The sequence below is a fragment of the Cinclus cinclus genome, chromosome 2 (genome assembly GCF_963662255.1).
Source record: "Cinclus cinclus chromosome 2, bCinCin1.1, whole genome shotgun sequence".
Classification (NCBI taxonomy): Eukaryota; Metazoa; Chordata; class Aves; order Passeriformes; family Cinclidae; genus Cinclus; species Cinclus cinclus.
The window spans coordinates 59089362-59105018 of record NC_085047.1 but is presented as its reverse complement, the minus strand read 5'-3'; the positions used below and the strand labels follow the sequence as shown (position 1 = coordinate 59105018).

The 15657-nt window shown below is 39.6% G+C and overlaps 1 protein-coding gene across 8 annotated transcripts in view; it reads right to left on the bottom strand.

Moving 5' to 3' along the window:
- Positions 1 to 15657, bottom strand: part of ELF1 (E74 like ETS transcription factor 1) — a 98067-nt gene that overhangs the window by 38116 nt on the left and 44294 nt on the right. The window lies entirely within an intron of this gene.

The following is a 15657-nucleotide window of genomic DNA, read 5'->3' as shown; positions in this document are numbered from 1 at the left end:
TGAACAGAGAAGGAAGTGCTGTGGGAACCATTTCAACCTCAGCGCCCGCCATTTTACTGGTTGACTTGAATAGTTTACAAGGCTTACTCCATACTTTGGCAGGGTTATGGCACTAAAAGCATTACAAGCAAAACCATATAATCCTGGGTGACTTCCCGAAATCTAATTATTTGGCCTTGCCCTTTAGAAGATGTGGATGTCATTAGGAAGTAGACATACATTGCCAGCATAGTGTGAGTAAGCACAACTGGGCCCATTTTAGACTCCTACCATCCTGTATATCAGCCTGAAAATAAAGTATACAAATATATAATATATAGTTTAATGTTGCCTACAGACAGCAACTCAAGTGGGTCAATCTATGCCAACAGGGATATACCAAATTTTTTCAGAGAAGACATTTAAGGAAATTTATTGAAGTACAACTTCCATTCTGGTTCCTGCTTAGGAATAAATTGTAACTGTCCAATAAGATAAATAATATTTTAAGTCACACCATCTATACAGTGAAGAGTAACTTCACTGTAATGGATCACAAAGCAAACAGGGAAATACAAGAACCTCCTCAGTTGTCCAAATGGCAACTTCTGTTTAAATAGGGATTAAGCTAATTGTCCAGAGCCAGAATACTCCAAGGACTTATAATCATGGCCATTACACTGACTGAAGCCACATGTATGAACAAAGGCTACAAGTTCTTAATACCCAGTAACTTTCTAAGGTCAATAACACTTAATAAAGTCAATGTAAAATCGGGATAAGTGACACATTGGAGACACAGACTACCCAGTAAGCTCTTAAAAATTAGGAAAAGTGGAGGTCCAGCTACCCCAAAAATTTTTAAAGCTCCCCGCATGCACTGGGAACTGACATTTTCTTCCATTACTGCCAGGTTATTCATTATTCTGTAAAACAATAATATTTTACAGTAGATACTACAATACCAAAATGTACACTAAATGCGTAAGATCCAAAAGTTGTGTCAGTAAACTTACTAAAAGCTGTAAAGAAATATTGTCTTACTTTTTATTTTAAAAAAGAAACAACAAAACTCTAAATGCAAAACTAATTATCCTGATTTAACATCATTTAAGACACTGCAGCAGCATAATGCATTTGATCCACACAAACACTACTTAAACCAGTCACACTTTAGGCTGAAACTCCTAACCATCTGATACCACTGTAGGAAAGGTTAGTCAAAAGCTGTTTTATGAATTCTGCACTACAGTGATGCAGTGATAGGAGATAGTTCCTTCTCCTCTACACCCCGCCCCCAAACCAGCAGGGGCTTTATAGATAAAGTCAAGTGATACATTATTTAAAAAAAAAATAAAAAATATCTAACCACAACATTACTACCAAATCCAAAGACAAGTGAATGAACAAGCTTTAGTGAGCTTTTATATCTATATCTATCTTATAAAGATATATATTTATCTCTATCTTATAAAGGTTAGGGACTCAGACTATTACTGTTTGCAGGATACTTTTCATTAATTCTGTTGCAGTGTATGGTAATAGTGAATGATCCATTGGGCAACAACAGCACAGCAAAATAATGCAAAAGTGCTTTCCTTTAATCTGTAGTACTTTGTCTGCCATACAGGAAACAAGAGAAGCTTTTCACAGAAGCCAGCAGAATTCTAAACCAGCTATATTTTCCTTCACATCTATTTTTATAAAATGTGCTTTCATTATTCCAACTATCACAGGGTCCTGCTGTCTAGAGACCAACACAAACACGACTATTGTTTTTGCTATGTAATGCCACTTATCCCCTGCCTGATCTTAAATACATCTGCAAGTAGAAAATATGTTATTTGCAAACAGCATAAAATGTGTAAATTCTATTCACATCCACAGTAAACTTGACTACATACAAATAATCCTAGAAGAATGGGAACCCCATATATATTATCATCAAATTTACATCAAATTTTCAGAACTACAGAGGAAGTAAGGTTTTGCTTTCATTTTTACTAATTGTTGTACAGATATATCATAAAAAGCAGCATTAAGACACAACAATATAAACAAACATCTTAATTTTGCTTAATCCTTGAAACTGAACTCAAATTACTTCAATCCCCCTGGAAACTTCCTTCATCCACTGATTTCAACATCTAGAAACAAGCACCTCAATCAATCTGTCAAAAAGCACATTCAGACAATCTAAGCCTTAGTACATGGTACTCTGGTATACCAGAAGATGCACTGTAGGATTCTGTCCTAGACATTAGCTAGACATCATAACTTTTTCCCCATCACTCTTCACCATTTAAACCCTCCAGTCAGTACTAGCCCGTTGAGGACTAACTGAGCCAGTTCAACAACGATTCTCAGAAATGCCTCCAGCACCAACGTTTTTGGTCGCAATGGTAAAGGTGCAATATTGCAACTAGGCTCCATGCTGGAAACCACAAATTCTCCTTCAAATCCTGATAATATGAGCCAATATAAGCTACACTACCTCATCATTCAAGTGCTGTAATGCAGAACACCAAAACAAGATAATGGCACCACACTAGAACAGGTGTAGCAGGCATCAAAGTACCAGGCAGAAACCCAAAAATTTGCTGAATGTCAGCTGTGAGCTTAGAAGACTCAAGTCTTGGTACTGAGAGCATCCCAGATGAGATGAAAGATAGCTCCAGCAAGCTATTGGATCCAGTCCTGTTTAGGATAACTAAAGATGACTGTAATCATCCTACACTGCCTTTCTCAAGAAATTAATAAGATCATTCATACATTTAAAATAAGAACCAGCTTAGCTGCTTATGCAGATCTCAATTCTGAGTTACTGATGAAACAGCTCCACACATTAAACATGGGGACAAATCACCTGAGATTGGAATTTCCCATTGATTTTCTAAGACAGCCTGCAGCATTAGCACTAGCCTAGAAATGTTAAAGTTGTGACTTAACAGAAATGCAAAGCTGAACACACACACCCCCCCCCCCCCCCCCCCCTTCCTCTACACTATCTTGGATACAGGGAAAAGAGGGACTGAATGAGAGGAAAGGGAAGATTAAAGAGATCACCTGGAAATCTGAACAGAAGGACTCAAAACCATCTCAAGTGAGGTCAAACACATGGATGGTAACCACACCATTTCACTCAAATGTCTAACTCCATTCTACCGGTGGAGCTAAAGATAGTTCACCCAGGGTCAAGTCACCTTCTGAAGAGTCACATTCCTTTAAGATAATGAATAAGAATTGTCACAGAGTCAGGTTTTCTTAAAAAGGAGGGCAAAGCTGAATGATACTGTAGTTCTCTTAATGCATGAATCCCAGACCAACAATGATTTATATATGCAGTCCACACCAAGCATAAACATTAACAGTTTAGTATTCTAGGTCATTCATCATGGATTAATTTCTACTATTCAGTAATATTACAAATTTACACAGGATAAGGGATTTGAAACATGTCCTTAGACCCAGGGCATCTGCACTGATGAAATTACAAAAAGAACAAGTTAATATATGTCACTTGGCAGAAAACGTTTCTGAGGGCTCAGTATTTCAACTGCTCACACAAATTAAAGGAGATGGAAAAACAACATGGTTAAGAGGATAGCACTGAGGAAAGAAAGAAACAACATAAGGAACAGACTCAAGTCTTCTGAGAGCATCCATGCTGCCTCGGGCAAACTGTGCAAAGGGCAGCTGACATTATAAAAGCCAACAGAGTGACCTTTGCTGAGCTTTCATTAAGGACAAAGAAATCATTAGTATCAATACATTCCTGTTCTGCAGCCCATCTGGAAACCACAGGCTCTCAGTGTATATACAGCAAGAAGGACAGAGAGTAAATATAAACAAGAATAAAACCCCAAAACTGACACAAAATCCAGTCAATAAAGAAAAAATGAAATGAACCCACTTGACATAAAAAGAGATGTTTACTCTAAAGAGAGTAAAAACCACAAACACAAGCAACAAGCTCTTTGCCATCATAAAAAAAAAATCACACTTTCATCTATTTTTTGTAACTATCTCTTTTAGCCTGAATATTTAATTTGAGGCAAGATTCCTTTCCAGACTGTTAACAGTAACAGCTTTAGCATTGTTTACAGACTCCCCCACCCCTGAAAACCCTTTTCTTCCAGTCTCCCATGTTCCCTCATATTTTTAAAGTCCCTTTTATTCAGCACATTTATGTAACACAGCTGTTGTACACAAACCCAGCAACCTGGCAGAGCACTTCTGGGAAAGCTGAAAAAAATTAAAGCATGGTTGAAGCTTTTTTTCCTCAGTATCCTCTCCCACCAGCATGCTCAATGTGTCAAGGCAGCCCCAAATCAGTGTAGGTGTGTAGATGTAGAGCACTGTAAGTAATTGATTTATGCTACAGCAACAAAAGATCAGGCTACCACCAACAGGCCAGGCCTAAAGAGTTACCTAAAATATATTGAGGCTGTCTCAACAGGCTCTCCCTAGCTTTATTACTGAAGCTCCTGAGCTAAAAAAAAAAAAAAAAAAAGTATTTGAGCATCTGTTAATGGAAAGCCTCCCTAATTTGATCAGGCAAGGAAAGGCCAGTCTGGGTTTTAGTCACTTCTCTGCAAAAGTAGTGCCAACTCAACAGGAAAAGTTAGCTGACCTAAAGCAGGGGAGTGAGGACATTCCAAGGGGAACAGAGGGTCCAAATCCACTCTCCTGCTTCCCCACTCCCCAGGCATGAAAATAACTGAATTTTGCATTTTCATAGACTGACTGCATAGTATAAGAAGAGATTAAGGAGATGGGATATGCCCCATCCCCCATGATGGGATAACTCCATCCCACCTCTCCTCCCCAAATCATGTGAGAGACTAGACCTCTTTTTCTCCTTGTCTGCCTTCCCCAGCTCTCCTCCCATCCCAGTTAAAACTGTTTAGTGGATTCAAACAACATTTTGCAGCTGTCTGACTTGTGGCACATTAGACACCAAAAAGAGGAGAGCAGGGTAAAATTCTTAGAAGTGGTTAAGCCATCACCTGGCTACTCATATAGCTTTGAAACTTTTCAGATTGAATTTGGGTTACTGAAGTCTTAGGCCACAAATAAGTCACTTATTTTAACTACAGTTAGATAAAAGCCACGTAATGTTGCTTCACTGCACCGCCCCTACTCTACCTGTCTGCACGGACACATGGACCCAGACACACACTCATCAGCTGCAGTTGCATGAACATGCTTTACATCCATGTGCACATGCATCACATATACACCAAAGCATATGTATGAAATGTGTGCTTTTCTGCTGACTTGACTTTTAACTTATGGTGCAGCTGTTTTGCCTACCAAAAATTTAAAAAAAACCACACTTTCCCACATCTCTACACAATAAGGGGATATATGAAAGTCCTCCATCTCTGCTTCCAGTTCAGTCACCTCTACCCACTGCTGCTCATCACCACCACAGTGCCGCTGGGAAAATATTGAGCTTTATCTTCTCCCTACCCATTGAAAGCCAAACGAGCAAGATGTACCACGTCCCCCCCACCCTGAAAAGGATACCTCAAAGGACAGAGTCCCCCCAGGCAGTGCATGGGGACAGGACACAGTTTGCCAAGCCTGTGAGAATTCCACAGTCTCTCTACCAGCCAGGGAATGGAGCAGCACCAACATCTCAGGGCAGTATGAACATCTTGGTCTTGGAAAGCTAACATTTGTGCATAGGCATTGTTAAAAACGAGAGATGGGTGTAAGTCAGGCCTTCACCACCAGAAAAATGCTGGTTACAAGCACACCATCACACCAAGCTCCCTGGCAACCAAGAGCATGACTGCCCATCTTTCCAAGAATTCTCTGTAAGACTATCTAAAGGTCTCTAACCCTAACAAAACCAAGTTTTGTTATGAGGAATGTTTCTGAAAGTGTGGCCTTGCTCAGCAATGTAACATGGATCCAAGGACCAGCTGAAAACATAAAATTCACAGCAAAGATCTGCTTCTCTTGCTATGGCATAACAGTACACAAACATGTCCAGTAAATGCAGAGGCTGGGAAATGTGGCTTGCTGGTTCAAAACACCTGGCAGTCACTAACTTGGTCTGCCCCTTGATTCTGCCTTTTGTTGCTAATTCATCACTATTGGGGGAAAAAAAAAAAAAAAAAAAGAAAAACTCAGGTGATTATACTTCCCAGCTAATAAAATGAGAACAAGGAGACATTCAATTTAGTCAAGAAGCAACTAATTTTGAAAGGAAGCAATTAAAAAAGCATCAGCCTAGATGTACTTGCTCAAACTCCTTGCTAGAGATATGACAGAAGTCAAAAGCTTAGGAAAACTGTAAAACATTTTTAAAACAGCTCAATGTAATAAGACCAAACCAGCCCCATTACATAAGGATTTCTTTTTAAACAATGGAAAAGAGCTGTCTTAACACATGACAAACCTTCAATAATGCAGATTGTAATCACATGTCTCTAAATGCAGGATTTTGCTGTCATTTTATTCCTGTTAACTGCACACTTTTGGATTTACAGATTCTCCACCAGAAAAATAGTAATATATTAAGCTTTGCAAAACGAGAATAGATGGACTACAATTTGGGTATGACACTGCAAATGTCCACTTAGTCTAGCTCATCAAGTGGTAAGTTATACTAATTACAGAGAGAAGGGAAAACAAAAGATGTCTCATTACTTCCTCTCCTACAACAATTAGTATATGCTATTATATCCAATAGTAAATTTGCAGAGACAGGACTGCTTTTATGTCTTGTAATTAAATAACCAAATTACCAGCATTAATAAGTAACATTAGTGTCAAATATATCTTCCTATTTTTGACAGTGCACAAAATCTCAAAAAGCTATTTTGAAAAAAGATATCAAGAAAACAGTAAATTGATGAAATCCAAAATACAAATCAGAAATTTTTTGCAAACCAAATGTATTATTCCAGTGACACAAAAAAAAATGTTTTAAAAGGCACCTTTAAGTGGTTTCTGGCATTTAATAGCACCTTTTATGGAGCATTAGGACCACAAGACTACAAGCATCTATAAAAATAGAGCTGCAGGTAAGTCAAATTTCACTGATTTCCAAGGGAAAGATCCCAATACAGAAAGAGCTGGAGGGCTGAGCTCCAAGATACCTAAAACAGGATATGAGGAAACCTGTAAAAGAGGGGTAGAGGGGGAAAAGAACTGTTTGACCCTGAAAGATTTGCTCTTTTGATTAACATATACACACAGGAAAATGAAGTAGTGGCTGTGGGAGGAAGAAAGATCAGAGAAACTAAATACAATTGCTTTGGAAGGGTGCCAAACTTCACAAATTACCAGTTGTCAGTCTGTACCCAATACTGACATAAAACTGTCAAACGTTCTCTAAAAACTATTTTGCCCATAAACTAGTAACACAGTCATTATTTTTAAATTATCTGCAGGTAAAAGTTAAGTTTACCAAAGAAAAATGGATGGCCAAAAACAATAACTTTTTTTTCAGCTGCACTATAAATGAGCACTCTATGTATATAAACATATATATATATACACACGTGTATGTAAACAAAACAAAAAAAAAGAGGCTAGTAGAGATCAAGTTCAAGTTAAAAGTTTCTTATTCCAGGCAACCTCTTTCAGCCAAGCATCAGTAATTCTAGATCAGGGAGTTAAACTCCCACAGGACTTTTTCAGCATTCTGCCAAAGTTGCTACAGGACCCAGCTCAGTAAAAACTCCATTACAACTTCTGAAACACAGATTTTTAGCATTTTCTAGATTTCATTTTGCAATTAATTAAAAAAAAAAACCCTCTTCTAACTGGACTGTAAAGCGCAACATACAAAATATTTTAATAAGTTCAAAATTACTCTCTGAGATAGCCATAGAAGTGCTGTGTGATTTGCATTTCTATGTTTGAGTACCTGAGCAGTTTCAGAATCTGAATTTAACAGATGTGCACCAGCTAGAAAGGGGCACAAACTAATCCATACAGAACCCACTGAGGCCTCCCCTTTCCCAGACTCACAGACCTGGACTTCAAGGCTCAGTTTGGTACTTTGCTCTTGTCAGAGATGGTTATGTTCAAGGTTGCATTCGGCAAGTGCCAGGTCGAGAAATAAAAAGGGTCTTACCTTTGCAGTGTCTTTTAAAATTCTGCAAGAATAGAGAGCAGATTAGGCCATGTTTCTGCTGTTTGCCCCTCATTTGCTGTCAGCTGTCAGCAAAATGAACAGTCAAAAGCCTCTGGAGCAGGCTGGTATTAGTCAGCTAGACTTGAATTTCCAGTTCTTTTACATTGCTGTCTATTTTCCTCCATTAGGTTAGCCTGTCCTACCCTGGTATCAGATTACACGGAGCCAACATTTATAGCACCTTGCAAAACAGTCCAACATATCACATACCTAAGTCTGCCTATACCTGTTGCCCTCAATGCTTAACCCTTTCTACCAACAGGAGAAACATTTACTCTAGACTGTATCACCTACAAAACATTTGCAGCAGAGTCGTTTCCTTCTTACCTCACAGCTACAGGATGGAGTGATTTCATTTTAGGAGCTGCAGAACACAGGCTATTCCAAGAACAGAGACTCCAAGATGCCTGCAAAAGCAAATCTGCACGTGTAGACCCTACCTCCAATGAGAGCCCTGGTCTGGAAGCACTTGCCGCTTACCTCAGCAGGTCTGAAAAGCCCCAGTTCCCATTCTGGGTTCAAGATCATGTAATTACACTGATTCCTGGCCTCCCCTCAGACCCTTATGCTACAGCAGGAGGCAGGCAGGTGTGTTCTTAGCACGTAACTGGAATGGTGCAAGGAGATGGTGTTTCCAGCCCACGGCTCTCCCAGCAACACTGGCTTCCTTCTGCCCAGCCAGGACGTGGTGCTGCCCCTGGCTTGGCTCTTCCCCACCATGTCCCTGATGGCTTTTAGTCCAGCTTCCCTTTCTGGAAGGTGTCCTGCTAACCCTATTTCCACAGACTGGGCCTACAATTTAGACAGTGGCAAGTCAAATCCTGCAATGCTGAAAGGAAAGGAGCAGTGATTTCCCTCTTTACACAAGATGCATGGCCATCCCATGGCCATCAGCTGCAGTGCTAGTGCTTCAGAGGACTACACAAGATACTTCATGTGTTCTTGTATGGCAGGTACCTTACTTTTCCCACATGCTCACCATGCATCTTTGACTTAAATAAAGTTTTAACAAGTGAATATGTATATCTTTACAACTCACCCAGGGTTGTTCAGGCATCCTCTTTTTTGGGACCAGTGGTCCACTTTGTTAAAGCTGAGAATACAGGGTGATACACTATTACACTCTTACAAGCAATCTAACTCAAGAGAGCAGAGATGAAACATGCAAGAAGAACTGTAATTACATGCTGCCTTAACGTAAATCTTTACTTAAATAACTTTTACTCCTTCAGATAAGAATCACAGGCCCAGTCAAGGCAAAGCAAAAAATAAATGGCTAGGAGGGCTTGTAATGAGAAACAGTACAGCCTATACCACAAAGCACTGCAACTAACATTTATCTATAAGCTGCTCTAGCTCAGCACTAGACAAGTATTTTGGTCTTTGAAAGATTCCTCTAATTTAAAAGAACACTTTTATTTATATTTAAGTTAGCACTGCGGTTAACAATTACACATGAGTAAAATATATATGTTCCAGTCTTATTTATAAGCTTATCAAAGCTTATTGCAAACCATGCCTGAAGCTCTTCAAACTATTTGCCACAAAGATCCTCATTAAACTTTACCCATAAATATAAGAAATTAAGTACTCAGTCACGCATTTCCAATGGTTATACCACAGGAATTGATCAGTGAGAACTTCTGCACCAGGCAAGAAGTCACCTGTTTTCTCCAATCTGTAACCAGTCAGAACACCTGTATACATACTATACAGTGCCTCAACACACACCTTCCCTAAGCATCCCCAAAGGTCCATTTTGTCACCCATCCGGTCACAACAATTGAGACTACTTCTTTTCAGAAGTGTTTTCTGAAATAGTTTGATGAGTGAACTAAGGCAAGTAGTATTGTGAATTTTTTGGTTTCAAGGGCTTGGAGAGTCCAACGTTATTCCTAACACAGGCAGGGATTTACTCATGAGGTTGGGATGAGAGAGACAAATCTCCATCAACAAATCTCTTGGAAAAATTAAGGTACATCTCCTACTGTAAAAATCACAAAGCTGATACTTGCACGGAGCTTTCATACAGATTTAAAAACCCCCAAAACGCAACAAAAATGCCCAACACAATAAAAGGTGACAACACCTCCTAACATCTCACAAGTGGAATTACTTAATTCAAAAGTCTGTAGAAATGGCAATGAAAGGTAATTTAAGAAAAGGTGCAAAGTACCAAACCATACCTACAATCAGTCAGACTGGTAAGGAACAGCTGCACACAGTAAAGTCAGAGCCACCAGTCAGATTCCTGAACTCCCTCCCTAACCTCCAAGTCTGATGAGACTGGGGTGGCCTTTTTCACTGTTTGTCTTTTCTAATATAACTGTCCGGAGTTTTTTAGCACAAGACCATTCAACTTAATTTTTGGCTTAAACAGGTTTTTTTACAGTAGTTCAGACAGCATTCATGTAGGCCAGGGTAGACCTGGTCTCTTAAACAAGATATCAAAACAAACTACGTTTAAATTTCCCAAGGCAAGACATTTGTTACTCCTTTCTGAGGTGAAATCTGTCTGATTTCCAGTGTATCATAATTTACAGATCATTGTAGCTGCCACTCACATATCAGCTAAAGCCTAACAAAAAAAAATTTGAAATTCTATTGAAAATTACGGACTGAGGGACATTAGCTTTTAAATTCACGGGTAGAAGGGTGAAGGCTAATTTGGGTTGGAAGGCTGTAACTGTGTATTTTCCCTCAGCATGAGTCACAGCTCTGAGCTGGGACATGCTTTCTGCATAGGCAATTTGTACCGGTGTCACAGCTCACCAAAGACAAAAAGGAACAAAATACTCCAGATATTCTCAAGTAAAAAACAATAGGTAAGATCTGCACCATGCAGGAAAAGAAGCAAAATCACCTGCTGAGGAGTTTGCTCTGAACTCAAGGAATACTTTCAAAACAGTGTAAAACTGAACTTGAGATTGGATACAACTTTGAGAAAATACCAACACACACAGAGCACTGAGACATGGAGGGAGGGACATGGTCTTGGTTAGAAAATATGAGTATTACATAGCCAGAGGGACTTCAAAAAACAAAACAAAGGGGAAAAAAACCAAACCAGCAAAACCCAGACCTTAGGCTCTTGCTGTAACTTGTTTGGTACACAAACCACTTTGTTACTAGACAGCCAACTACTTATGGGTGTGGAGCACATAGCACAAAGAGTTCTATGTGCAGGTTATACCAATGAGCTTATCCAGTGCAGACACACTGAGTATCTCCCCACTGTACATGGAAAAAAGCAACACAATTCACTTGTCTCTAATCCTTCCAGTGAGAAATCTTCATCCCAGCAGAGAAGCTGCAGGTTTGAGTTTTTTATCTCCAGTCTTGGTCATCATCTTTCCTTCTTTCTCCCTACTAGCATCTTCAGCATTACACACTTGATATGCTTTAAGAATAACAATTTGATAGGCAAATGCTTCTACACTCTTCTTATTTCCCTCTTGCATATGTTTGTCTCAGTCAGCTTTTTAAAAGGTAATCATTACCTTTCAGGTTGCAAGTCAGAAATTCACTGAACTGTGCTGTTTTCACAGAATCACAGAACTGTGGCTCCCAGAAAAGCAGAGTAGAGGGGCAGAATAATACCCTTCACCCTGGTGGCCACACTGCTTTTGATGCAGTGCAAGATGCAGTTGACTTTCAGGGCTGCAAGCACATGTTGTTGGGTTGCGTCCAGCTTTTCATCCACCAGTCCTTGGACTCGAAGTAAAATGGTGTCCTTGCTTCTGAATCCTGCACAGTAAGAGTCCTGAACCAAATGCCTTTTTAAAAACAATGCCCTTCACCTATTTGTTCAGTATTGCCCTTCCCCAAAAGCTGCTGCTGGGTTAAATCAATGAAGGCTGAAGGCTGCCTAAATTGGAGAAGCAGCATTAATAGTATGAAGAGTACAGACATTTCTGCTGTACTGAACATCTATCCAGGACATAACATGTTACAGACCCAAGTAATTTAAAGGTCTGCAGAAAAAAATCTTAGTTAAATAACCAAACAGAGAATATCTAAAATCATGCCTTTAAAACCTTCTCAAGGTGACAGAATGCTTACCCAGCTGTAGTGGAGAAGAACTCAAGACATAATTAAAAGTTATCTTTTTGGGCTTTTAAGCTCCCAATTTTAATGCACTCAGAAATGCAATATAATTATTCAGGTTATTCTAAAAATGCATATTCTTCATGATGTTTAGCATAATTACAATAATAAATACATTAACTTGCAGCTATGCAGAATAAGACATAAACTAATATTCCCATGCCATTTGTACATTTACCTTTTTACAGATCAGTGTAGCCTAAATTCATGCCCTAAAGTATTTGCATGGGGTGAGATTAAGAAGGGAGACTGTTAGTCTGGGGAATTTCAAACTATTGAACTTGGCTATTAAGAGAATATAAATTATATTCTGATTTCTTGTTAGACAAACAATTCCCACCATGGCATTTCAAACAGTGACAAAGCACAACTTAAAGACTAACAAGATTTAAAAAAAAAGCAAAAGGATTTTTCTTAAGAGTGTTATGGAAAAGGAACAGGGTCTGCAAAGGTCCCTCCAGGGAAGGCCGTGTCTGGACAGGCCAGTATTTCTCATTTCGTAATGTCTGGGGAAGCCTAAGTCACTCTTATATGAGCACACACCTGCTCCTGGGAGACACTGAAATTCACTGCTAATGAAATGAACTTGACACAGAATTTATGAGTTGTATGTAAACACCTACAGCATCAGTGTATTCTGGAAACTTTCAGAGCTCCCACAAACCAGGGATAGAGAAATTCAAGCCCCATTTCTTCCTCATTTCATCATTCAAGTTCCCATGTCTTTTGCAGAACTAAATAAGACATCAGAGGTGGCTGCTGCGCATGTGCCTGTGCCATCCAGCTGCAGCCCCTAGCACTGGGCTCTCTGTGAGCCAGCCTGACTCCCCAGCTGTGGGGGGAAGTAAGGCAGCAGGCAGGGCTGGGGGTGGGAACCAAACCACCTGGGGAAAACACAAAATCACCCCATCACCTTGTGATGAGTTCCGTATCCAACTTGGCCTCATTCTGCAAAAGGAAGCAGCACCATCTCACCACAGCCAGTGGCTCACAAACCTAGAGACCTCTTTCTACCTTCCCTCAGCTCTGCAGAGTGATACAGATATTTCAGCATGCACTTACCCCCTCTCTCAGACATTGTCTGAATAGGGCTGTTGCACAAAAACATGCACGCTTCCTAAAAGAGAAACTCTTACAGTGTCATACACAGAAGGGGAATTGAGGAGACACATTTCTCCAACAGCAGCTTTTCCCCACTTTAACCCACAAGGATAAGATTGTTCCTACCTTTCCTTCATTCTAAGAACCTCTAACGATTCCATCAGAAAAGATTGAGATTGCTCTAAGTTTTCCATAAAATGAATGGGAGCAAAGGTAGATTGCATCTCCTGAAGATGAAAGGTCCTTCCTTAATTCACATCTGACTTCGCTAAATTATCAGCAGTTGATGTAGGCCCCAATGCAGAGAACGAGATAATGGTTTGGATTGGAAAGGACTTTTGCAGATCATCGAAGTCGAACTCCACCGCCAGAAGCAAGGACATCTGTCACTAGATCACATTGCTCATGGTGCCATCCAACCTAAGCTTGAACACTTCCAGGGATAGGGCATCCACAGCTTCTCTGTGCAACCTGTGCCAATGCCTCTCCACCTCATTGTCAAAAATGTATTCCTTATGTCCAATCTAAATCTATGTTCTTTCAGTCAAAAGCAATTGTCCCTTTTCCTGGCACTACAGGACTTGGTAAAACATCCCTATCCTTCTTACAAGTCCCATCTATACACTGAAAGGCTGTAACAAGATCTCCCTGGAGTCTTCTCTTTTCTGGGATGAATAACTCTCTTAGACTTTCTTCACAGGATAGCTGTTCCCTCGGACAATTGTCATTTAGGTCTCTGGGAAAACAAACATTCCAGCTTTTCTTGCAGCACTACAGCCTCATCATGCAAGAAGCTCCTCAGCAGACATCATCTCTGTTATGAAAACCCACAAATTATCATAGGAACCAGAGGCAGAATGTTTTTTATGCATCACTTCAAACCTACCCTTTCCCAGTACAACATTCAACCCATACAGAGTTAGGAGGAAAAAAAAGAAATAGAAAAAAAAAACAAAAAAAACCCCAACCCACACCACAAAACAAACAAAACCCAAACAAACAAAAAAGCAAGAACAAAAAAGCCCAATGAAACAAACAAAAAACTACACAAAATCCCCCACCTAAAGAACTAAAAAAATTAACCAAACAAAAAAGCACAAAAAACAAAAAACAAAACAAAAAAAACAAACAAAAAAAAAAAACAAAAAAAAAAAACAAAAAACAAACAAAAAAAAACAAAATAAGAAAACACAAGGGAAAACTGAGTGGTAGATGGAAGATTAACTAGTACAATAACAAAGTAATGCAGAGACAGGCTGCTTTACACAGTTTCTAATCCATCCTTTAACTTCCACTCTCCTCTCTTTTTTTTTCATTTCTGTTGTCTAATACTTCATCTGCTTCTGTGAAGTCTCAGAGGTTTACTGTGACCATAGATACAATGAAATAATATAAGAATTGTGTGGGGGTGGGTAAAAACCCCTCAATCTATGTCTTTTTTCAAGATGCCATAAATTTCAAGCGGTTTTGTGGAGGTTTTACTATGTGTTCCCCCCTCAGGGGTTGTGCCCTGTTTGTATCTTTCCTTTCTCAAACATGACAGTACTGAGAAAAACAGTGCTCAAAAACTGAAAGGGAGAAAGGCCAGCAGAATCTTCCTGTCACTGTGAAAGGTTTCCAGTGCAGCTATGTTAGAAATGCAAGAGCTGGTGCCTTTCACAGAGGCAAAATGCAGAGTTTTGCCGTTGTGGTGCTGGCTCTTGGCCCGGCAGAAACCCGGGGGACCAGGAACTCAGAGCAGTGCCTGCCTTAGTGAGAGCAGCTCTTCTGTGTATGCAAAACCTCTCATGCGGGCTGCGATGCAGAGTGCCCTATAGCCCAACACAAGGCAGGAGAAACAAATCTAAACCAAGAGCAACAAGAAAAACCCCAAGCTCTTTACCCTTCCAATATCACTACCCCTACAACCTTTCTGCTCTTCTTCACCCTGAGCAATGTGCCCCTCAGGCTGAGACCCTCTATTTTAAAGAGCATATACCACAGAAACATTTTATCACATGGAAAAGACATCCCTACTCAACACTGGCTAGTCAACAAACATATAGTTTAAGAGAAGAAAGCAATATTCTGGGAGCTGTGCTGTCACATGAGGAAGAAAAGATCACCAAGTGAGACAAAAAGACTGAAATGTATGCGCAGTTTCAGTTCTAAAATAATTTTGATGTGCAGATTATTCAGTTCTCTAAAATCTGGTGCTGGGGTAGATACTACTAGAGTTCTAGTTCCAGTAAATTAATTATGTTGCAATAACATACATATCTTCAGAAATCATGCAACCTACAGTAAAAAATTGCATCATTTACAACAGACTG